Genomic DNA, 23,476 nt, shown 5'->3' on the forward strand with positions numbered 1-23,476 from the left:
TAGGCATATGCTGTTGTGCATATTTCCTGGATCAGGATATAGGTCACCCTTCTTTCTCCCTGGTTTTAGAGGTGGACTTTGTTTATAGTTTTTCTGATACTATTATAAGCTGGGGTTAGCTTACAAACGAGATCTGAGGTAACTCACGCCTAGCATTGTGGGATATAAGGGGAGCCTCGAGCCGGTGGAACCAACTCTCGAGCTTTTAGAGTGGCCGAGGTCGGCTCCGAACCCATCCAGCAAGAAGAAGGCGAGAAGAAGACAACTAACATGGAACGTTATGGTAAGAACATAACTTCTATTTCTCCGAAATGAATCTGATTAAAACGAAACTGAGAAACAGAATGCAGAAAAGCATGCTAGAAGCTTTGTTATGCATTCGAAGCTACATGAAGTTCGACCTGCTGCAATGGATTTATCCCAACAGCAATGTTGAGTACATTCAATTTGAACATTTATTTGACTGAATTTGATGACGATGATGTTCTATCTGACGAGTGACCAGTGTGGCATTTGACTTGCGAATGTGCAGCATTTCCATTAAAAACGGTTCAGCGATTTTGCTCTATATGCAAGGTACAGGTCGCCTCTAAACAGTATGTACATCACAGAGTAACGTGACGATGATTTCAGTCTGCCAACATAAGACAGATCTTGAAGACACAAATTTCTTTGCTTGACAAACATTAACGAATGACTTTAAGTATAACTGATTTATGGCATTTTGTTCTTATTTACTCTTCGGGATATGATGACACACATTGGGCTGCTTTTTGGAGTTGATTGGGCTGTTTCTTAAAAAGTATATGGCAACCCTGAACCGCTTAATCTTCTTCATACCTTTCAACCTATGAGCAATGAGAATCATAGTACTGGCCTTTGCAAAAAATCAAAACAGATGGTTCCAAACAGGTGCACTTTCCTATTTTTCAGAAGAGAAAGTTTTCAATTAGTAGACTCCATATTGTTAGCAATGATGACTTTTTGTATGGTTACTTCAGTTATTTAACAGCATATGTACAATTAAACCGGTCTTATTTCACGAGAAACAAGGGCAAAATCATAGCAGTTGAGGGAAGTTACTTTTTAAGAAATTATTACACTGCAGTCTGTATAGGTGACGCTGAATTGAAGATGCTCAGCTTAGTATATCCTGAACTCGATTGAAGAGAAACTCGGATTAAAATATCCCGCATTAACATGTGAGTCTGTGAGCCCTAAATTTAAAGAAAATACAATTCAACTGCTTTTTGGTGCTCAGACGTATTCGTGAATTGCAATAGTCTTCTACAGCATCGGGTAATCTACTAGTACCTCGCAGTTAGTTCTGCGCAGCTTTGGCGAATGAGTAACGCATGAACATTCCTCTCAGCTGTACCTTGTCACTGCCAGGGAGTGTTTCTCATTTAAAGTCTTAAAAAATCTATAGCCAATGTTGTTCCACGCTGAAAGTGTCTACCGTCACACACTTATTGTTAAGATTTTTAAATGTAATAGCTTTGGTAAATAATACTGCACCATGCTAATTAATAAAAAGAACTTTCTGCAGGTGTAAAGCAGCACATACACTGCTATGAGCTTTCTAGTTGAAGCTGTTGGTAAGTGTATTTTGGGGGATGAAAAGTTGAAAGGTATGCACAGGAAAGATAAATGACAATAATAATACATACATACATTACTTACTTGCATTTACATATCAAGCACGGGCAATGATGTTGCTCTTCTACCCTGCCAACGTTTGTTACGTAGTCCGTAGAGCTCCGCTTTAAACCTGGCGCTATTCAGACATTAGCATGGGTCCTTACAAGCACTAAGCAGCTGGAAATGATCCGGAAGTTTTTAGTGAATCGATGCTTATGCTTCAGCATGTGAATCTATTTACTAGATGAATGCCATTTTTCACTGGAAAAAAATTATATTCACCTTTTTATAAGAGCGTCCTGCCTTTGGAAATGTGTGAGTAAGATTTGCGTTATATGTTTAGGCATATGATACCATTTGTATTGTGTAATTTAGACATCCTTTCCATTTTTACAAAACATTTGCTTCAGAAAGGTAGTGATACTGAAGTTTTGACATGTTACCTTTACGTGGGGTTTATCTCTGATCTCTGTATTAAAGGGTGATGTATTCAGTATTGTACTCGTGTTTTGGGAAATGAATTTGTGAAACTCCCGTTAATTTCCTAATTTAAGAGGTTTGCTGGTATGGTGTGCACACATGAATAAAAAAAGCACGCCTCAGCTGTATAGCACTACATTGGGGGTTTGATACGTGTATGTGTGCACACACGTATACACATGTGAAGTGACCCTCTGGCCCCACATAAAACTGGGGAAAAGGGGGTTGATGATAATGATGAAAATATGTATGTATGTATGTATGTACAACAGGTATTTGCAGACCTACTCGCACATCAGCAAAGTGCTAAAGCGATTGTTGTGACAGTAAGATTTGTAAGAATAGAATTACTTAGTTTTTGCCGACTTGTATAGTTTTGCATAAATCACGTGGGATAAAACCATAATGAATTATGATCACAAGCTGTCGGTTAAGTTTATATCATTTAAAAAAATGCAGATGGTACATTCATATTCTGTTGGTTTATGAGGAGTGCTTCAGGCAAATGGAAGTTATTTTTTTATGTTTGTTGCATTACTGCTACAGCAGAATGTCTGTCTTTTTCAGGTGAACTTAGAGCCAGTGTCGTTGCGTACTATGCGGAAAGGACAAGTCTGCATAACTTTCCCATGTTGGACATATGGGATTCTGATGTTTGAGCATGTCTGATGGTCCTCTAAATATTATCAGCATTCTGCCTGTAGTGCTTAGGATTTCTGTTGTGCAGCTAATACTTTGGTGGTGTTGAGTGACTCTTCAGATGCCTACATTCTGATTTAGTGCACCTCTTATTTTTATTCAAGTCTATGCCATTCAGATCCTTTTCTGACTAAGCAAAGACACTGGAGGTGAGGGGGGAAATCCCCAGTATAGAACACAGTAAAAAATAAGCCATTAACATATAAGATAAAATATATCCATTTTTAAATTATTTATGGAATGAACTCTGTTCTCATATACAGTCCCTAGTATACTGTGGTACACCCCATTGTAATATTTAGTGCTTCTCTGTGACTCTTGGTCTGTTGTCTATATTTCTGTACAATTTCCATTGTGTGTGTGTGTTTAGTTTCTTTTGCAATATTCATTGCCTGACACCACCACGGCAGTACTCATTGCAGCATGTTTGTGTCCAGCATTGGTGCCTAGAATTCATTGACCACTTTTTGCCAATATTTTTGCTTCCATATAGTTTCTGCTGTCTAGTGACTTTTTGTAGCTATAAATATAGTCTGTTGTCCACTTACCCACTGCTATGATGTTTTCAGTCCATGATGTAAACTTAAGGAGGTATTAATATTTTAAGAAAAGCAAAAAAGGTTAGCGAGTGTTTGTTATATCCAGTACAATGTTAAGATCATCATTTATGGCAAATTAAAAATCTTAAGTGTTATTCAAGGTTATTGTTTCACTGCCCTTTCTAAAAATAACTATGTAATCTGATGATGTTAATTTTCTTTCTGTCCTCAACTTATGGGTTTGGATCTGATATCTTGGATCCGTCTAGGCCGTTACAATAGCTCGTAGTAACCAAAAAACTCTGGAGCTTCTACCTCGCCCATAATGCACCCTTCCTAAGTATGTCAGATCTCGTTTGCTACTGTTGCATTAAACGTGGTAACCAGTTGCTCTCAAGCAGATAAGTGAAACTATTTGAATTAAAATCTTCTTTATCTTTTACTCCTTTTCTACATTTTTCCTATTTTAGCTTTAAGATTAGCTTGTTTCCCTTACCAAACAACTGTTTTTTTCTTATTACAATTCCCTTTCCTTTTTCATACGCAGGTACCTCTGAATACTATTGCTAGTATTCTTCCCTTTTACACTTGGTATATTACCCTCTTTTGACCATTGTTGGTATTCCCCAACCATTTTTTCGCATACATACATACATAGATACAAATATGTCAAGCATGGGCATTAAAAGCTCTTCTAGCTTGCCAATGTACCAGAACACTTGTTCCCATAATAAGTGTCCAGGCTGTTGTTTAATATCTAAACTAGTACTTGCTTTAATGTAAATTGGTAGTCTGTTCCATGCTTCAGCTACTCTGTCAGAGAACCAATACTTCTCATTCCTATAGAATTTTCTACATAGGTTCATAGGTTCATACTAGGCTATCTGCCCTGGGGCAATTATAAGCCTAGCCCGATTCTGTATGGCTTACGCCACCCCTTGATTTGAGTATACTGTGCCCTTTTTAAGGTTTAGTTTACTGTGCCTCTGTCTAATAGTGACACAGGAGTAATCCCTGGGACAAACCTATGATCCCCCATCCACCTATCGAGATTCTTCTTGAAGAGATTCAGTGAGGTGCTCTGCCTCACATGAACTGGAATTCTATTCCAGAGTGAAGGGAGCCTCTGGGTTATGAACCTGTCCCTCCAGCAAGTTCTATTTATTTCTGTGCCGAGGTTCAAGTCCCTCGAACGTGTGGCTCTAAGGGATTTAGATTTACTGAGGTGGAGCATGTCCATTAATTCTGGATTTGACATAGCTTTGTATGTCTGGCATAGATCGCTTCGAAGTAGGCGGTATGCAACTGAGTAGAGCTGGAGTTTTTTTAACCGAGCAGCATATGGCATCTGTTTGAGACCCTTGATCCTCTTGGTGAGATACTTTTGGGGTCTTTCTAATTGCTGCAGGTGTCTGGTAAGGTACATCCCAAAAGGGGCATTGTATTCTATGATGGGCCTGATGAGGGATGAATAAAGGGGCAGAATTACCTCTCTTGATCTAGATGTGAAACCCTTCGTGATGAGGTGGGCTATGTAGAAGGTCTTTCTAACCACTTTGGCAATGAGGTTTTCAAAGGAGAGATTGCTATCAACTTGGGTCCCCAGGTCCCTAATAACTTTCTCTGTACTTAATGGGTTTCCGCCTATGTGGTAATTTGTGGGCAGATTGTTTTTGCCAAAAGGTATGACTATACATTTTTTGGCATTTAGCTTTAAACCATGGCGCTGGCACCAGTTATCTGTCTCTGTGAGACCTTTTTGAAGGATGTTTGTGTCAGCTAGAGAGTTGATTATGGCGCCCAGTTTGCAGTCGTCTGCGAACTTGGCGAGCCATAGTCCTCCCACGTTTGCCTGTACCTCGGAAAAGTATATACCGAACAAGAGTGGTCCCAGGACAGAACCCTGTGGGACGCCACTTGTGACCGGTTTCGAGTCTGACATGGCTCCAGCAACTCTCACTCTGTGGGTTCTGTCTTTGAGCCAGTTTGCGACCCATCTTGTGACATAGGGGTTTATATTTAAGCTGTATAGCTTATCTATGATGCCCGAGAGGGGTATTGTGTCAAATGCCTTTGCAAGGTCCAGATAGGCTGTGTAGACTACCTTCCCTTCATCTATGGCTTTGGCGACTGTTTCGAAGAAGTCAACCAGGTTCAAAAGGCAGGATCTGCCCTTGACAAAGCTGAACTGGGTAGGATCTAGTGTCTTTACGTCCCCAATGTCCTATGAGCTCCATGATGATCCTCTCCATAGCCTTGCAGACTAAGCTAGTCAGGCTTATGAGGTGATAGTTTCCAGGGTCCGTAGAGGCTCCACCTTTGTGGAGTGGGACCACTGTTGCTGTACGCCATTCTGTAGGCACATATCCTGTAGTGAGGCTGAGATTGCATAGCTGTTTTATTTGAGGGATTAGTTCCTCTTGGAGTTCATGTAGGACGCAACCTGGGACGCCATCTGGTCCCATGGAAGCAGTGTTTTTTGCTTTGGAGAGGGCAGCCTTCACCTGAGCATCAGCGATGTTTGGGAGGCAGCCCTCTGCTGGGATAGATACTTGCTCTTTTGGGGGGGAGGGGGTGGAGAAGTTTGCACTGAACCTGTCTGCCAGGATATTGGCGATGTCTGTGGGTTCAGTGTATTTTTTGTCATTTAGAATCAACTCAGAACAAGTCTGGGAGTTGCATCCCAGGTTTCTTACATAACTGAAAAAAGCCTTATGATTGTCTTTGGTGTCCTGTGCAATTTTTCTCTCGAAGCTGGCCTTGGAGGATTTTTGCTAGTACTGATCAGAGATGCCTTCCCTATTGGGGATTTTGCTCTATCATGTAGTAGCTTCCTCCTTCTGTTGTACAGTTTATTTATGGCAGGGGTCCACCAGACTGGACGCCTGCCTTTGGATGATACACAAAACATACTCGGAGGCTCTAAATAATAGGTTGGCTGATGATTCTCTAGTACTTTTTGATAACCCCAAACATTCCCAGAGGTAGTTGACTGTAAATGCACTATGTACACGAATAAGATCTCCTCTTAGATATCTGTAAGAGACACTGTACAAGTTCAGATATAAAAACTTTATCTGTAACTTATCATTAACCAATTGGTTGATATGATTAGAAAAACTCATAGCTGAATCTACCATTTGCATATAGACAGTAGAACACCTCGGATGAAAAAGTTAGATCTGAAAAATACAATCTAAACAAGTAAGGGCCTAGGACAGCACCCTGTGGGGCACCCTGACTGTAACCAAGGATTTCAACTGTCCAGTCGCTGTACGATACTTGCCATGTCCTATTTGTAAGTCATGCAGCTATCCATCTTATCAAGAGGGCATTAGTACCTAGTTGTACTAATTTATTGATCAGTGTTTTGTGTATGACCCTGTCAAATGCTGAAGTTAAATCTATATAAATTACATCACAGCCCTATTTTTCATTCATAGCTGTTACCTGTAACATGATGTTCTATAACAATGTGATTAATAGATCTGTTTTCAACATATGCATGCTGATAATATGGTTTCAAGTCCCAACCTATCCAGTTGTGACCATAACTTATCCAATATTACCTTCTCTATTATTTTTTCACAACATGAAAGTAGACTTAACGGTCTGTATGACTCTGTGTTTGTCCTACTCCCCTTTCCCTTGAAGACAGATTTGATAAGTGCATATCTCCAATCTTGGAGGAATCTCTCCATGTTTATATGACATAGTGAGTAATACATGTAATGGTACTGTAAAAGTTCTTGCTGAAGTGTTCTCAGGTAATTTTTACCAATTCTGTCTCCTCCCTGTGCTTTGTTTGGCTCCAGTTTGAGCAGTTCTTTTTCAATATAATCTAATTTGATTCCGGTATCTGGGGTTACCTGGATGTCACTAGGACAACTTATTACCCTTTTTGTGGAGACAAACTGTTTTGCATAAGATTTTGTAAATATATCTATAATATGTTGTCTGAGAATAAATTTTAGAGTCTGCACATAGTTTATCAATTTGTGTCTTTACCCCTTCCACATCTTTTGTATCTATAAAAAAGTTTCCTATTATGCTCAATGTAATATCTTTATATACATTTTCTTCAATTTTTTCTTGATCTTGTCTCACACTGTGCTTACTCTTTGTTCAGCTTGCTTATTTCAGTTTTCAAAGTTGTAGTTCGACCTGTCTTCCATTTCTTATATTTTTTTGTCTCTCGTCTTAATCCGATATCTTGTTTTTATGGAAATGTATCCCCCTCGTATGCCTAGATCCTGATGTTAATTTTTTTTTCACTCGAACAATTTCTCTTTCAAAACTTTCCACATTCCATTTTTCCACTGAACACCTCACTCCAATTAGTTTTACATAATGACTGTTATAGTGACTGTTTTGCTTTCATATAATCTGTAATTCACTCTGTGCATTGGTTTAAATTTCAGTTTGGTAGAATTATCTAGCAACAAATTAACCTTTTATAACCCCATGATCACTGTACATCAGTGGTGGTATGACTTGAAGTAACAGTAATTTCTGCATGAACACAATAGCTAGTATGTTCTGTCCTCTGGTAGTCTGTTAAAAAAAAAAAAAGTCTGAAGCAATTGTTCCTGAATATGCATTGTGAATAATTTCCTTACTAACATTGTTGAATCAATATTATTCCAGTCTGATTCTGGTAAATTTAAGTCTCCAGCTAATATTATTCTTCCCTCCTGTGTGTTTCATGCAAGAAAGGTGTGAATTCCTCTAGGTCACCTGCACTTGATTTTGATGGTCTATACACTCCAACAATTGTTATGTTTCAGGGTTGTCTTTACTGTCACAGTTACACAGCCAATAGTATTGGTGTTATCACTGAATATGTAATTATCACAGGTCTCATAATTATCTTTAATCCTTTTCATAACCCCTCCACCTGATTTTTTGTTAGAATGTCTGTTACAGTAAAAACATGTGTACCCTGACAGAACTGGTTTCCAGTCACTGTTCTTTAGCCATGTTTCACAAGCAATAACATCAGTCTTGTGGGAGCGTTGTAAACTTTCCAATAAAAAATTATTATTAATGCACCTAGCATTAACAACCATCAGAGATGCATCAAATGTTGCTGTCTGTGAACTGTTAAATTTTCGATCTGGCAAAAATCCTGCCTAATGTTTGTCAAATATTGCAAAATATCTGCTGCAAAACTTCACGCCATCCTGTCTGAACATGTGTGCCCAAAACTAGGCTTGGATGCTGTACGTTTCCCTTTTTTGAAACAGGACATTTTTTCCATGTAGGTATTTACCCCAAAAATCTTTTCATTCACAGTGACCTGAGGTTTGTTTGTGTCTTTCGGCTTTTTCCGGTTAGGGGTCGCCACAGTGGAACTCCAGTCCGCTAATGATTGGTATTGGATTTTTACGTACCGGGTTACCAGCCCTGATGCACAACCTTCAATGAAGGCACGCCCCATTCACATATGCCTCCACACAGAAGACGCTCTAGCTGAGAATTGAACGGGACAACGTCTTGCTATGAGGTGACAACGCTACCGCAGCACCACCATCGCAGTGATTTGTGAAAAATACGTCCTAATACCAGTACAAGCTATACTATCAACAGGGCTGTCAGTTCCCTGCTAACAGTCAGCTTCTTTCTCTTTAAAAATATATATATATATATATATATATATATATATATATATATATATATATTTTTTTTTTGTTTTTGTTTTTCTTGCCTTAACTATTTTTTCAGTATGGTAGATAAAGAAAAAGGGCAGACTGGCTTTAAAAAGTATGGGATGTGTCCGAGGAAAATGCCTTATTCACACACACACACACACACACACACACACACACACACACACACACACACACACACTGTGTCGACTGTTTGGGACCCTTTCACCTTCAAGAAGATTGCTTTTTATGCTAAGCATTTAACCATAGATCTCTGGATGAATGCAAAAATAAGCTGATACTTAAAGGTCTTTTTTTAACTGCATTCGGTGAGGCATTATCTGAAGCTTTCCCATCAGATAAACAAAAAAGGGCAAATCTGCATCTTCTAATCTTTCCTCTTCTTCAGAAACGTCAGATCCAACTTCTCCGTCTGATCCGGCAGTCAAAAGATCCAAGCTTTTGGATCGTTCAGCCTCCTCAGATCTGAAAGTGAAGACCAAGAAACATTCAGATCCATCCATTTTTGTTGGCTCAGACCTCAGACAAGACAAATTTCACCGGATCAGGCATGCATAGATCTGATGTTTTAGTGTGCCTACTTTACCAAGGACTCAATACTTTTCTTCACTGGATCCAGTTCTATTGAAAATGCCTTCTCTTTTCTTGGAAAGACCCAGGTCCCCCTCTCTGATGTCTACCTGTTCTTCTAGGAGTATGGCCAAAGAAGATGTGGAGAGACTGGTGAGAGAGATTCTCTGGATGCATAGTTTGCCAGGGTTGTCCTCTGCTCCTACCAGTTTGGGTCAGGAGTTCCATACTTGGCAACCCCTCCTTTACATCCTTATTTCTTTTGAAGATTCAGGGTTCTTGGATCTTTGGATCTGAGCTGCCCGGCTTCATCTGCTTTGGATCCAAAGAAGACTTTATCATTGGATCTGTCATTTGCTCAGAGTTCTTCTGGTTCATTCAGAGCCAGAGACCTCTCGGAGCCGTAGCTGCCTAGTGAGCTCTGAGGTATTGGTACTGACTCCAAAGTTTTCGGAGCTGTCCCTGCACCTAGGGGCTTTGGCTCAGGTGAGCTTGGCTCTGGTGTCTGCCTGTGGAGGATCTTTCTCGAAGCAAGATGCATGTGGCAGTAGTCCCCCCCCCCTCCAGGGGCAGAGGGGCTGTCCCTGCACCTAGAGGCTTTGGCTCAGGTGAGCTTGGCTCTGGTGTCTGCCTGTGGAGGATCTTTCTCGAAGCAAGATGCATGTGGCAGTAGTCCCCCCCCCCTCCAGGGGCAGAGGGTGGAACTCCAATGGGAGATGCCACCCTCACGGCAGAGGCGACCCCCCCCAAACCAAGGGTCAAGGGATTCCTTCTTTGGCAGACCTTCCAGCGCCCCTGAATGGAGGCCCAATTGCCTTACTCTGGAGGCAATTGGGGGTCAACTATCCCTGCACTGGAGAGCCTGGTTGGAAATAACATCTGATACCTGGGTGCAGAGGATAATTTCCAGAGGTTATATAATACCCTTTTCACTTCCTCCTTCCCAATGCAAAAAAAATGCCTGGAGTTCCACCCAGTCAGGGGGAACAAGCAGCTGTTTAGGTGCAAAAACTGCTAGAAAAACGAGTCATCCACGAGGTCCCACCCAACCAGAAAGGATCCAGAACTTACTCAAGTGCCAAGGAAAACGGGGGACTAGAGACTAATATTGGATCTCAGCAACTTGAACAAATCGGTTTGAAACAAGTTCCAGATGGTCATGGTTCAGTCCTTTCTTCTGTTTCTGGAAAAGGACAACTGGGTGTGCTCGACAGACCTACAGGACGTTTATTATCACATAAAAATGAAGAAACAATCCAGGAGGTGCTTGCACTTCTACCTGGAAGCCAGTCAGTATCATTTCAGAGTACTGCCCTTTTGGTCTCACCACAGCCCTCAGGGTGTTTACCAAGTGCATGGCAGTAGTGGCAGCTCACTTGAGACTGCATGGATTCTGGGTGTTTCCGTATCTAGATGACTGGCTCATTTCTGCCCCAACCAGGCATCGTGTTAAAAGCAAGAGACTGTATTCTCCAGACATGTTTCAGTCTAGGGATAACAATAAACTACGAGAAATCATGTTTAGAGCCTACTCAACATTTAAACTTTTATAGGAGCAGTTCTCAATACAAGAACAATAGCCTCACTCCCACATTCAAAGGTTGAAACTGTCAGGTAGCAAGTCACAAGGTTAATATGCAGCACCAGAATCTCAGCTTGACTAGTTCTTCAGGCTTTAGGTTCCATGGCGGCAGGACTAACGTTGGTTCCGCTGGCCAGATTTCATATGAGACTTCTACGATGGCAGTTATTGGCACAAGCACAGTTATTGGCACAGGCACAATGGTCTGTCCTTCAACAGTCAATCTCGACTCAAATAAAAATCACCAATATTTGCAAAAAAGATCTCAGTTGGATTGATTCGAATCGTATATTACAAGGTTGCCCATTTTGTTCTTCCCCAGCCCAAGGCCACAGTGATCACAGCCACTTCCCAGCTAGGGTGGTGGTGGTGGGGTAATTTTCTGGGCAAAATAGTAGTCCAAGGCATTTTGGTCTCCACACAGAGGCCAATTTGCATAGCATGCCGGTAGTCTGGTATATCAACGAATCAGATCCTACCCTTGTGTCGAAGTGCTCAGAGTGTGGCAATGGTTGATCTTTTCCGACTGCTTTATCATAGCAACACATATGTGATGACCCACCACTGCCAACCGGTAATCGAGGAGTTTCAGTCCTCACTATAGCAATAGTGAGGGACTTTCACTGAGAGGATAACAGGTACACACATGCAGTATTTCCCGATGCAGCTGTCTGCATCAAGTGCAATTCCCTTCAGAGCACATGGAGACCATAGGCAGTCCAGGACTGGTTTCTCCTCCTTTCTCCAGATCCCCGGTAAGACTCCCCACTAGCACAGCTGTAGAGTTAAGATCTCAGTTGAGTGACCAAGCTAAGGTTTGATTTTTACACACACACACACACACACACACACACACACACCTGAGAATGACTGGCACAGGTTTAATAGCTATGACTCTTTCTGGCTGACTATAAGGTAGTTACCACTGCCACCAGTCACTCGTCTGCTACTTTAGGGCCCTTAACAAAGGGTGTCCAATTTTACTGTGTAATATTAATACTAATACAAATGGTAGTTTGGCCAAGAGCAAGACTGTTAAGAGTGGCCCACACAGTGTCACCAAATAGATATGCAAGTACTCTCAAAATTTAAATATCTCTACACAGAGCAGCCACAATGAAAGGTTTAAATGCATTTTAATAATTAAAAAAAAAGATAATACTAAATATATATTCATAGTGATCTCAAGAGTTCAAAATCACAGGAAATATTTAAAACAACATTGAAGGACTTGAAACTAGATCCTTCTCAGCAAACAGCAATTCAGGAGATGCCAGTTCCAGAAAATGTCACATCTTTACGTTTCCTTGGTAAGGTCAACTATTTATTTATTTATTTATTTATTTATAATTTATGTATTTATTTACGTTTGATAACCGGTATTGTCCGACTAGGTGAAACAGAAGCCCATTTTCAGAGAAGACCTGGGGAGAAAAGCTCCCAAGTACAGTTACAATAAATACAAGTACAAAAGTTTATAACAAAACACACAAAAAAATAGTACATTAAAGATAATAGTGTACATATAATTATAAGTAAAAGACAAAAGCAGCTTAACTTTTTGTTTCCGATAGGCTGAGCGGCATAAATTAGCCAGAGGAAGTGCAGGAGCATAACCAAATAACCAGTGATTAGATATTTTGTAAGGAGTTGTTTGGAGTTATGAGCATTGGGAATGGATAGTAGGTGTGGGGAAGAGAGTTCCACGATTTGGCTATGGTGTGGCTATATAGAGAATCACAATGGAAGTTGTGGGTTTTGAAAACTTTTGAGTAAGATTTTTATCAGCAGACCTGAGTGAGGTAAGATTAATGTAGGGTTGAACAAGGTTAGATAGGGCTGGGCAATAGTCAGGATTATGGATAATGGGAGTGGGCTACTGTTAACTGGTGGTGAGCAAGTATGGGAGTTCAGTCAATTTTAGTTTATCAAGGGCTATGCAATGGTGAGATTGATGGGGAAGGTTGGTAGCAAATTTGGCAATTTTATTATAAAATGGTTCCAGGTTATTCAAGTCAGATTTATGAAGGTTTGTGAAGACCTGAGAACAGTAGAGAAGGGTGAATAGGAGGCGAGTCCTGGCAGTGGTGATCCTGGCTGATTACATAGGTATGGTTTAGCCCAATACAGAGCTCCTAGTTTTATGTGTGCTTTTTTGATTGTTAATGAAATATGTTTGTCAAATTTTAGGTTACTGTCTAAGGTGACACCGAGGAGTTTTGTTTGGTCGACAGGTTCAATTTTTGTGCCAATAGAGGCAAAGATTGAGAGATTGTTGGTATTTTCATAACAATCAGTTTAGTTTTGTTAGGGTTTAAAATGAGTTGATGATCTGATAGTATTTTTCAATGTTATGGAGGGCTGTCTGAGACTTTACTTGAAGTTCGTTTAAGGAAGGGGCATAGCAAATAAGGGAGGCATCATCTGCGTATTGAATGATAGAGGGAGGCAGAGTATACTGATCATTGGTAAAAATTGAGAAGTGGTCCTAAGAGCCTTGTGAGATGCCGACATTGTGGGTGAAAGGGGTGAGTTTGTTTTCCCAGATGGTGGCTTGTTTGTGGTTGGAGAGAGAGGTGAGAAAACAGTGTAAGGTATTAGAGCTGAAATTGAGAGAGGCAAGTTTGTTGAGAATTTGGTGAGATACGGTGTCAAAGGCTTTTGCCATATCTAAGAAGGTGGCTGAGACAAAGTGGTTATTGTTTTTTAAGGTGGTTTATTGTATTAGTGAAACTTAATAGAGTGGTATTAGTACTGTGTTTGGGGGGGGGGGACCACGCTGAATAGTAGGTTATGCCTTGGGAGGTAGTCAAATATCTGTTTATTTAGGCATTTTGCTAGGATTTTAGAAAGTGGTGATAGTATAGCTATAGTTCTATAGTTAGGTCAATAGAGGGCCCTTCTTTGTGCAGGGGTATGACATGAATTATCTTCCAGAGAAGGGGGACATACTGCTCAGAGACAGAGTGGTTGATTAGAATAGATGTAGGATAAGAGAGAGTTGTAGAAGCAAGTTTCAGAAATTCACCAGGTAACTGGTCTGCCGCAAGGGTACAAGGTTTTATTTTGGTAAGGAGGTTTTCTATATAATTTAGTTTGAATCGGTTTGAGAGAGTGGAAAGAGTATTGAGATAAGTAGGGGAGGTGGTATAGAAAGAGTAGAGTTGGCAGTATTGTTAAGTAATGAGGTGATGGAAGTGATAAAGTGGTTATTAAATTGTGTAGCTATACAGTCTGTAGAGCCATTAGATGTTGGGGCTAGAGTGGAAGGTTATCCTGGGTTTAGGAGGAGGTTGGTTGATTGCCAGAATCTTTGGGGTTATGTTGGTATTTTAATTGACATGTTTGGAAATAAGTTTTTTTGTCATGGCTAACTTGGTGTTTGGCCTGATTTCTGAGTTGTTGGTAGGTTACATAATTTGTTATTTTTGTCTTTATGATAGCGAATCCAGGCACTGTCCCACTGTTTAAGTAGGAGAGTAGTGTCTTTAGATAAGTAGGGAAGTTGTTTAGACTTGGCACAATTTTTTCTGAGAGGAGCAAGATTAAGTACTTGCAGGAAAGCGTTATTGAAGTGCTGAACTACGAGATCCAATTGTAGGGTTTTTAAGGGTGACAAGTCATATTCGTGTAAGAGGGTGTTGAATAATAAGGAGGAGAATTGTTTTTTGTTACATATATGTTATGTAATACTATTGATACCCTGTGTACGTTTTCTGATCAGGAAGGTTGGGTGGTGGTCACTTGGAGAATCAGGGAGGCAGCCTGAGTCATAACTATTTTTGGATTTAAGATACAATCAAGTAATGAATGCTTGTTGGTGACCTTATCTGTTTGTGTAGGTTGAGAAATATTTTGGATAAAGCCATTGTGATTAATAAAGTTAGAAAAGGAGTAAGAGGAACAGGTGAACCAGTCAAAAAGTCCAAGTATCATAGTCTTGAGAAAATTTTGAGGATGCCCAATCTGAGTGGTTGTTAGCTGGTGGGAGATAGATGGCTATATAAGGGTAATCAATTTTTTGGGTGTTGATATGTAAGCATGTTGGTAAGATTTCAGCTTTAGGGAGAGGGGGTGGAGAGCTGCACTAAGGTAAGATGGTCCTTGTACATTATAGCAATTTCACCATCACATCTGGATAATGTATCCTTTCTGATAAGACTATAGCCAGGAGAAGTAATTCTTCTGTTTTTATATGTGGCTTAAGCCATGTTTATGAAATTATAGCTATGTCTGGCGAGTACAAGGCTAGGGCAGCATGGAATTCTTATACTTTATTGAGGAGGCTTCTAAGATTGAAGTGTACTGCTAGTAGGTGTGAGCTAGATGTTTGAGTGGTGTGAGGTGTGGGTTGGTATTAGTAGAGTTTGAAGGATGTGTTGGGTCAGTGGTGGAGGAGTGAGAGGAGTCTCTGTTTGGGTGCATGTTAGATTGGAGTTTTTATAAGGGTAAGCCAGTTTGGAGAAAAGCTTATATTGTTCAGAGAAGGAATGTGAGGCGCTATGGGAGTGGTAGTATTTGGGAGAAAAATGTATTTTAAGTGTGTTGAATAAATGAGGAGAGATGTGTAATGTATCTATGTTATGGTAGAGGGTGAGGAAAGTGGATAGAATTGGAGAGTGGTAGAGGAAAAGGTGATGGGAAGTCCGTTCAAGTTTAGAAGTAGGGTAATAAGGGTATGGTGGAGATGTTTTAGCAAGGTCATGGTAAAAGATACTTCTAGAGATAAAGTCACTGAGGGGTTGAGTTTGTAGTTTGATAGCAGCTATGTAAGGGAGCAGAGATGGGTGGTGAAGAGGAAGTTGTGGGTGTGTAGGTCTCGGTATAAGGGAGGATGTGATATAGTTAAGGTGGGAAAATTAGAGGAGGGAGGTACTGAGTTGTGACTTGTTAATTAGGTGTGTGAGGTAAGTAGGGAGTGGTTAGGATAACTGTTAATTGAATGGGGGTGGGAATGGGGGTAGGGTATGGTAGCGGAGTGAGTCTGAGCTTAGTGGGGCTACACTGGGTTATGAGCTGCAGAGGCAGTGTATCAACAGGAAAATAAAAGCAATCATTAAGTGATCTTAGAAAAGGGAAAAGGCCTGAGAAGACTGGTATGTTGGGGGAATGCCAGGCAGGAGTATCTGTTATGGAGAAGTACAGTGGCTTTGTGAAAAGTTTAAAAAAAGAGGTTATGAGAAAGCTACAAATGAAAAGCGATTACAAGGAAGAGCAGGAGGGTAAGGGGAGTGGGACTGTGGCACAGGAAGTCAAGAAGTGAGTAGAATAGAAGAGAAAAAGGAAAATGAAAGACATTAAAGGGTTGGGGATAGTTGGTGAAAAAAAAGTAAAAAATTGGGTCAGGAGGACTTGGAGCCTTTACATGAGAAGATAGGTGAGATGCAGTGGAAATTGGCTACGGGAAAGGAAAATTATTAAAGAACCAGTGGGTGGTCGGCATTCTTACACTGCACGCGTATCGCTACAATAACTAATACAATGATAACATCCAGGTGACTGCAAAAGGAAAATGTACTTTGCTTGATTGCCTTTGATGGGGATGGCAGAACGCTGCAAAAGACCTATTTAGAAATTATAGAAACTAGAATATTTTTCTATTTAGAAAAGTTCATCCCAGACCTGAGAGAGCTTTCAACACCGTTACTTGAGTTGACCCACAAAAGTGTAAATTGGTCCTGGTTGAAACAACACCAAAGAACATTTGATGTTCTGAAACAGAAAATTGGCATTCCACCCAAATTGCCGTGTTATAATGTTCACAAACCAGTAACACTTTCATGTGTTGCTTCAAGTTATGGTCTTGGTGAAGCATGTCTTCAAGAAGGCATACCGGTAGCCTATGCATCCAGAACCTTAACCCAAACTGAAATGCATTATGCACAAATTGAGAAAGAGAGCTTTTGGCAGAAGTGTTCACATGTTTAAAGTTCAGTGATTATATTTATGGCACACCTTTTCAAATAGAAACTGATCACCAACCTTTAGTGTCAGTTCTGAAAAAGCTGATACATACAGCTCCAGTACACTTGCAACACATGATGTTAAATTTGCAAAAGTACTGTCTATACAAAAGGCAAATTTCTGTACCTTGCTGATGCTTTTTCATGAGTGCCCAGACAAACAGAACAGCATGATCATGAGAAAGCAGACTTTTGACATCATGGATGTTAAACATTTTTCCTCCTTATGTTTTGAACTCGTGCAGCTTCAGATCCAGTTCTTCAGAAGCTGAAACATGTTAACAGCCGAGGATGGCCAGCACGACAAACCAGTCTACCACTTGACATACAGAAGTATTTTCCTTCCTTTTACAAGGTCATGATGGAAGATGGAATCATCATGAAAGGTCCTAAAGTGGTAATTCCTGAACAGGAATATATCAGAATTTTGCTTCGTTGGGCAAGAGGCATAGTATTTTCACCTTGACAAAAGATATGGAGAAGGAAACTTTAGCATGTTCTGTTTGCAACAGTCCTACACAGCACCACCAAAAATAACCACTTCAGTTAAACGAGATTCCTGAACTACCGTTGTCAGTGGTTGCTACCTGATATTTTCAAATCAAATGGTCACCATAAGTTAGTGTTAGTAGACTCTTATTCAAATTGGTTTGAAATTGACCTTCTTCCTAACTTGACATCCAGCACTGTCATCATGAAATTGAAGAGGCATTTTTTTTTGGTCATGGTAGTCTGCACAAAGTTGTATCTGACAATGGTGCACAGTTTACAAGTCAGTTGTTCAAGAATTTTTCTGAGTCTTGGGGTTTTGGATACTCAGGGCTACTAGTTGCATGGACACAGTCCAATGGATTAGCTGAGCAAGCGTGAAATGTTTGTTGGAGAAATCCAGGAGAGATGGTACTGATGTGTTTTTTAACCTACTTAACATTCCTCGAGATAATTTGCTGGGTTCACCTGCTCAGAGATTGATGTTCAGAAAGACTATAATAACTCTTCTGATCGCATTTATATGATATCGAAAGATGAAAATAGCAAACGCTATTTCATCGGCCCCAAAACATCTAAACATGAAAATATCGAACATTCAGAACAGCAAATTTTTTCCCATGGAAAAATGTGCTGCTCCGAAACACATACAACACAAGCACATCAAACAAACAGCAACCACACACATGCACTTAAATTCCTACATCTAACGCTACACTAAATTAAACATACACTACTGTCTACCCACTTACCTTAACCCTAACCCTAAGATCCGTCACTATCGCACACTCACTTAACCCGCCCCTAACCCTAACGTACAAGCAATCACACACTTACATGAACCCAACCCGTAACGTTCCACCACAGTGCTAAGAATAGCGAAGCCACAGAAACGGCCAACCGAATTCTTTACCGAGGAAAGAATTTGCTGTTCTGCAGCTTCGCTATTCTTAGCATTCGCTGAATAGTGTTCGATATCAGAACATTCGAAGTTTTAATACTTCGATGTTCTGATATAGACCCTTCTGATCACTAAACAATTATTGGTTCCAAATGTAAAGAACAGGATAGTTGAAGTTCAGCTTTTGAAAAAATGTCAGTCACAAAGGTTGTACTACAATAAATCCATCAAACCTCTCAGACCATTAAGACAAGGTGAGATATGAGAATGCAGACATCTAAAGGATATGACTGAGTGGGAATTGTCAAAAATATTTGTGAAGCACCGAGATCTTACACTGTATAATCTGATGGAGTTGTTTTCAGAAGGAATCGAAGACTCGTACTACCAGTCTCTGAGCCAGTGATGCAGCAGGTTGCCTGTGTCAGAGTGACCTGTGTCAGAGTGACCTGTGTCAGAGACACTGTGTCAGAGTGACCCTACACTTCGAATTCCAGAGGACAGAATACTTGCATCAGGATTACTTGAAGAAATCCCTGAATTTCAATTGTAAAAGAATCCCCAGAGACTGTCCCTGTTGCTAAACCTTGTGTGACCAGATTGAGTAGAATTTCCAGACCCATTCCGAAATACATAGCAAATTGGACTTCATTTGTTGTTTAAATGTTGATGTTATATCTAGCATGTAATGCTCTCCTATTGCCCGTAGAACAAATCCACAGAGGGAGGATGTAGATTATTGTGTATTGTACCTAGTCAAGATAACAAAGTACATATAAGTTACTAAACAAGTACATATAAGTTACTAAACATGTGCAAGATCAGTTAAATCCAGCAAACAGAAACAAAAAACTAATAAATAATAAAACAGCACTCGGACAGGTCTTCCCGATTAATTTACTATTACAAAAACAAAATACACACTTGACTTTAAGCGCTTTTCGTTTGCACTAAAGCAAACTTCTTCAGAAGTCAATACTATTGAAACTGACACAATTTAAAATACAAATATGGTGACGTATTTGAAACCCCACCTATGCAGCAACAGTAGAACACTTAGTGTCCAGCGTTTTACATCGGGAATACCGAACGCAGACTTCGAGATAAGAGTATATGAACATCAATATGCAATCACCAAAGTTAAGTTGGAAAATGCATTGGCAAAACATGTCAATGTCCATCATGGTCATGGATTTTCTTATATGGTGATAGATCAGGTTGTACCTCTTTTAAGAGATGGTCCAATGCCAATTCACTTAGAAGAACTGGAATTGGCATGGCAGATAAGACTAGATGCTTATAGGGTACCTGGGTTAAACGACATGTGCTCTATCAGCTGCGTTTTGAAAAGTAAAAATCTATGTCGATAGTCATATATGTCTGTCAATGTAGTAAATTTCATAACGTAGTGTAAAAGGGTACTAGTTTAGTTAGTAGTCAAAGTGTATTAGCAAACGTAGGCTTTGGATTTTGGTATTTTAAGGAAGTGCAAACTCCATAATAATGTAATATCTAATTTGTGTACTGGTATTATTGCTTGTATATGTTAAATTTATAGTATTTTAAATTTTGTATTTTATATGTTTAGAGTGTACTAATGATATATCCGGGTCAAATGTTTTATCTTATTGTTGCCTCTATTTAAGCTTAATGTAGAAACACTTAAGCTGCTTATAGCTTTAAGTTCTACTGTTGCTGCATAGGTGGGGTTTCAAATACGTCACCATATTTGTATTTTAAATTGTGTCAGTTTCAATGGTATTGACTTCTGAAGAAGTTTGCTTTAGTGCAAACGAAAAGCGCTTAAAGTCGTGTGTATTTTTTTTTTTGGTAATAGTAAATTATCGGTAAGGCCTGCCTGAGTGCTGTTTTGTTATTTATGTGCAAGATCAGTACCATTTTGTATAGTGAGAATGCATGCAGGCATGAATGGAGATGCACATGCGAGTGTGTGAAGTAATGAGTCAATTAGTTCAGTCAGTTAGCTTAAATGTATGCTTAAGTTACAACTCCTGATGTGTTTATGCACAATAAACAACTTGAACATATCACTGTACCTCAGTGTCTCATTTGAATATGAGGTATGTGCGACAGTATGATTTTTTGAAAGGGGGGCAAATGTGACAACATTAATAGAACAGTGGTGATTCAAAGGGGAGCAGAGTGTAAGAAAATACTGCTGTGGTTTGTAGGTCTTGATGCAGTTAAAGTATTTGACAGAGTAAGCTGGGATTTTGAGTAGGGCAATGGAAGCATTTGTATTCCCATAAAAATAATTAGGAGGGTGTATGAGGGATAGAAGTAAGTGGGTTCCTCTTTGACAAGTTGTGTCCGATCAGAGGAACCAGATAGGGGTGTCTTTATTAATTTTTTCCCCCTTTATTTGTTTTATATTTAGACCAGTTGGGAAAGAAAATAAGGAACTTAGAAATTCAGGGGTATAATTGGTATGTTAATCAAGAAAAGTTTGCTTTATGACTGTATTATTTGTACCCGATAAAACCAGAAAAGTACATTTCCTTGTTGTGAAATATCTTGAGACAGTTTGTCTTTTCTGGATATAAAATGAATGAATACAAAACAGTACCCACATATGAATTGGTACAGCAATGCCCATATTTATGGGGACATAAGAGTATGAATTAAAAAGGATTCTGTTATATATAAAAAAGGATTCTATTATGGCAGATAAGGAGAGGTGGGAATGGATGAAACAAAAGATGATACAAAACTGTGAAATTGTAAGCTTTTGTTTATAGATATCCAGATACAAGCAGTGACATTTAGCTCCGTTAATTTTATGTAAAGTTCAGGCATATTTTTATTAACTAGAGGAAGTTGTGGACAATAATTAACTAAACTTGGATTTATTTGGGAAGGTAAGAGGCCAGGGGTCAAGTGGTATTGGGTGATCTTTTCAACAGAACAAGGTACCTGATTTGAAGGGATATTTTAGAGCTACACAGTTAAGGCTCATATACGTAACACAACCGGAAAGCTATAATTCAAATTGGAAAGAGGAGATGATGAAACAGGGTAGAAATTCAAGAAATAATGAGAGAGTGGTTCTTCGGATGCAGATCCTTAAGGAGAATAACAGCCATACAGAATATTGTATTCATAAAGTAACAGAAAGTATTCTATGGGGGAAGCCAGCACGAAAATGGAGAAAGGAAATAGTACAGAGAATAGGCAAGAGAGGATGGAATGTACTGGAGAAAACTTAACAAAGGTGCCAAGGTACTGTAGGCAAATAACTGGAGAGCGAAAGGTGCCAAGGTACCGTGAGCAAATAACTGGAGAGGGAAAGGTAATAGAATGGGATGAGGCCAAGAAGACATTTGAATTGCAGGCTACAGATTGCCTTGTCTTACCAGGATTTATATCAAGAGTATAGGCAAAGAGGAATAGGGGAATCCCAAAGATCTGCACAGGTAGAGTTTTTAGTTGAATCTAGAACAGAAGCTGCTGTTAAAGAAATCTAATTAGTAGGGCATATAAAAGATTACAAAATAACTATAGGGATCAGTCGGAGGAAGTTAGAAAAATTGGAGACAGATTAGATAAACAGTTCATAAGAAAACAATTGAGGGGCATATAGGACTCCCACATATGCAACAGGCTAGATGATTTAGTATTTTTGCTTGGAAGTGTTTGCATAAATATTTTTATACCCCAGTCAGACTCAAATAATTTTTTCTCAGGCAGATGACAAATGTTGGAGGTGTGATGGGAAAGAGAGGTAACTGGGTACATATGTTTTGGGAGTGTAATGAGTTGGCAGAGTTAGAAAATTCCCTACAGTGTGTATTTTTTTTTTTTTGAACTGGGATACAGGATCTAAATTGCCTAGACATAGTAAGGTCTTGCTAAGATTAAATCTGGTGGCAACCCAAAAAAGCATTTACTAGAAAATGGAAGTCAAAGTCTAAACCAACTGTATTTGTAGTATTGAAATGGTGAGAAAGGAACTGGAAATGGTATCTTTACAAAAGGGTAAGGGCAAATTATATAGAAAAAGGGAATTTGTAGGAATCCTGCATGCAGAATAATGTTTTAGAGGATTGAGATTTAAGGGAAGTAAGGAATTTGAGCAATTTATATAATGTTTGATTGAAGATGGTTATATACAAAAGTGATGTATAATTGCGACTAGGAACGTGTTAATATGGATTATTTTCTTCAGTATAAATGCATGTTTGGCTATTGGCTATGCCTTAACTGATGACTCTGTAAAGGTATTCAAAAGTTTTAGTGGGAGCCTGGATAGGAGATGTTGATTATAAGTCTTGCATTGCTGTATAATACATTTTAAATGAAGTTTTCAGGCTTTTTTAGCTGAATCATGATTAATCAGTTGGTGGATTATGACTGCTTAAGTCTTCAGGCTGTTTTTTTTAATGGAGTCCTAAGTGTTTTTTAAATCTTCACAATGTTTGTATTTGTTAGATTGGGAGTAAGAAGTTTATAGATATCAGTTGCACAGTATGTGCTCTCTTGCACTGTTCTGTTACCATTCTCCATTTTTGGATATGTTACATGTCCATAACATAAACTATTTGATATAATTGTTTCTTTGCTGCTGTTTGTCTTTTCGGCTTTTCCCGGTTAGGGGAAGCCACAGCGGAACTCCGGTCCGCTAATGATTGCCAGTTGATTTTTATGGTGCCGAGTTGCCAGCCTGATGCCCAACCTTCAGCGAAGGCACGCCCATTCATGCATGTCTTTCGGAGGCCACTCCACCGCGGGGAGGACATGAAGACTCTACACAGAAGGCACTCCAGCCGTGAATCTAACAGGAGAACCTCTTGCTGTGAGGCAACAATGCTACCGCTGCACCACCACGGCATTCATTGTTTCTTTGCTAATATTCCTTAAATGTTTTATTTATACTATGCAAATATGGACTCATTCTTCAGTGTTTTACTTAATAACCTTGGGCT

At 39.5% G+C, this 23,476-nt stretch overlaps 1 protein-coding gene across 2 annotated transcripts in view; it reads left to right on the plus strand.

Moving 5' to 3' along the window:
- Nucleotides 1-1,799: 1,799 nt before the first annotated feature.
- FTSJ1 (FtsJ RNA 2'-O-methyltransferase 1) overlaps nt 1,800-23,476 on the plus strand; it is a 1,029,035-nt gene continuing 1,007,358 nt past the window's right edge. The window contains exon 1 of one of the 2 annotated variants that reach the window (XM_044080307.1): nt 1,800-1,956. The gene's annotated coding sequence lies outside the window, so the exon portion shown is untranslated. The remainder of the gene's footprint in view (nt 1,957-23,476) is intronic. The other variant, XM_044080308.1, reaches the window with a different exon arrangement.

This window comes from Protopterus annectens, chromosome 8.part0 (genome assembly GCF_019279795.1).
Source record: "Protopterus annectens isolate FY-2018-M chromosome 8.part0, PAN1.0, whole genome shotgun sequence".
Lineage (NCBI taxonomy): Eukaryota > Metazoa > Chordata > Ceratodontiformes > Protopteridae > Protopterus > Protopterus annectens.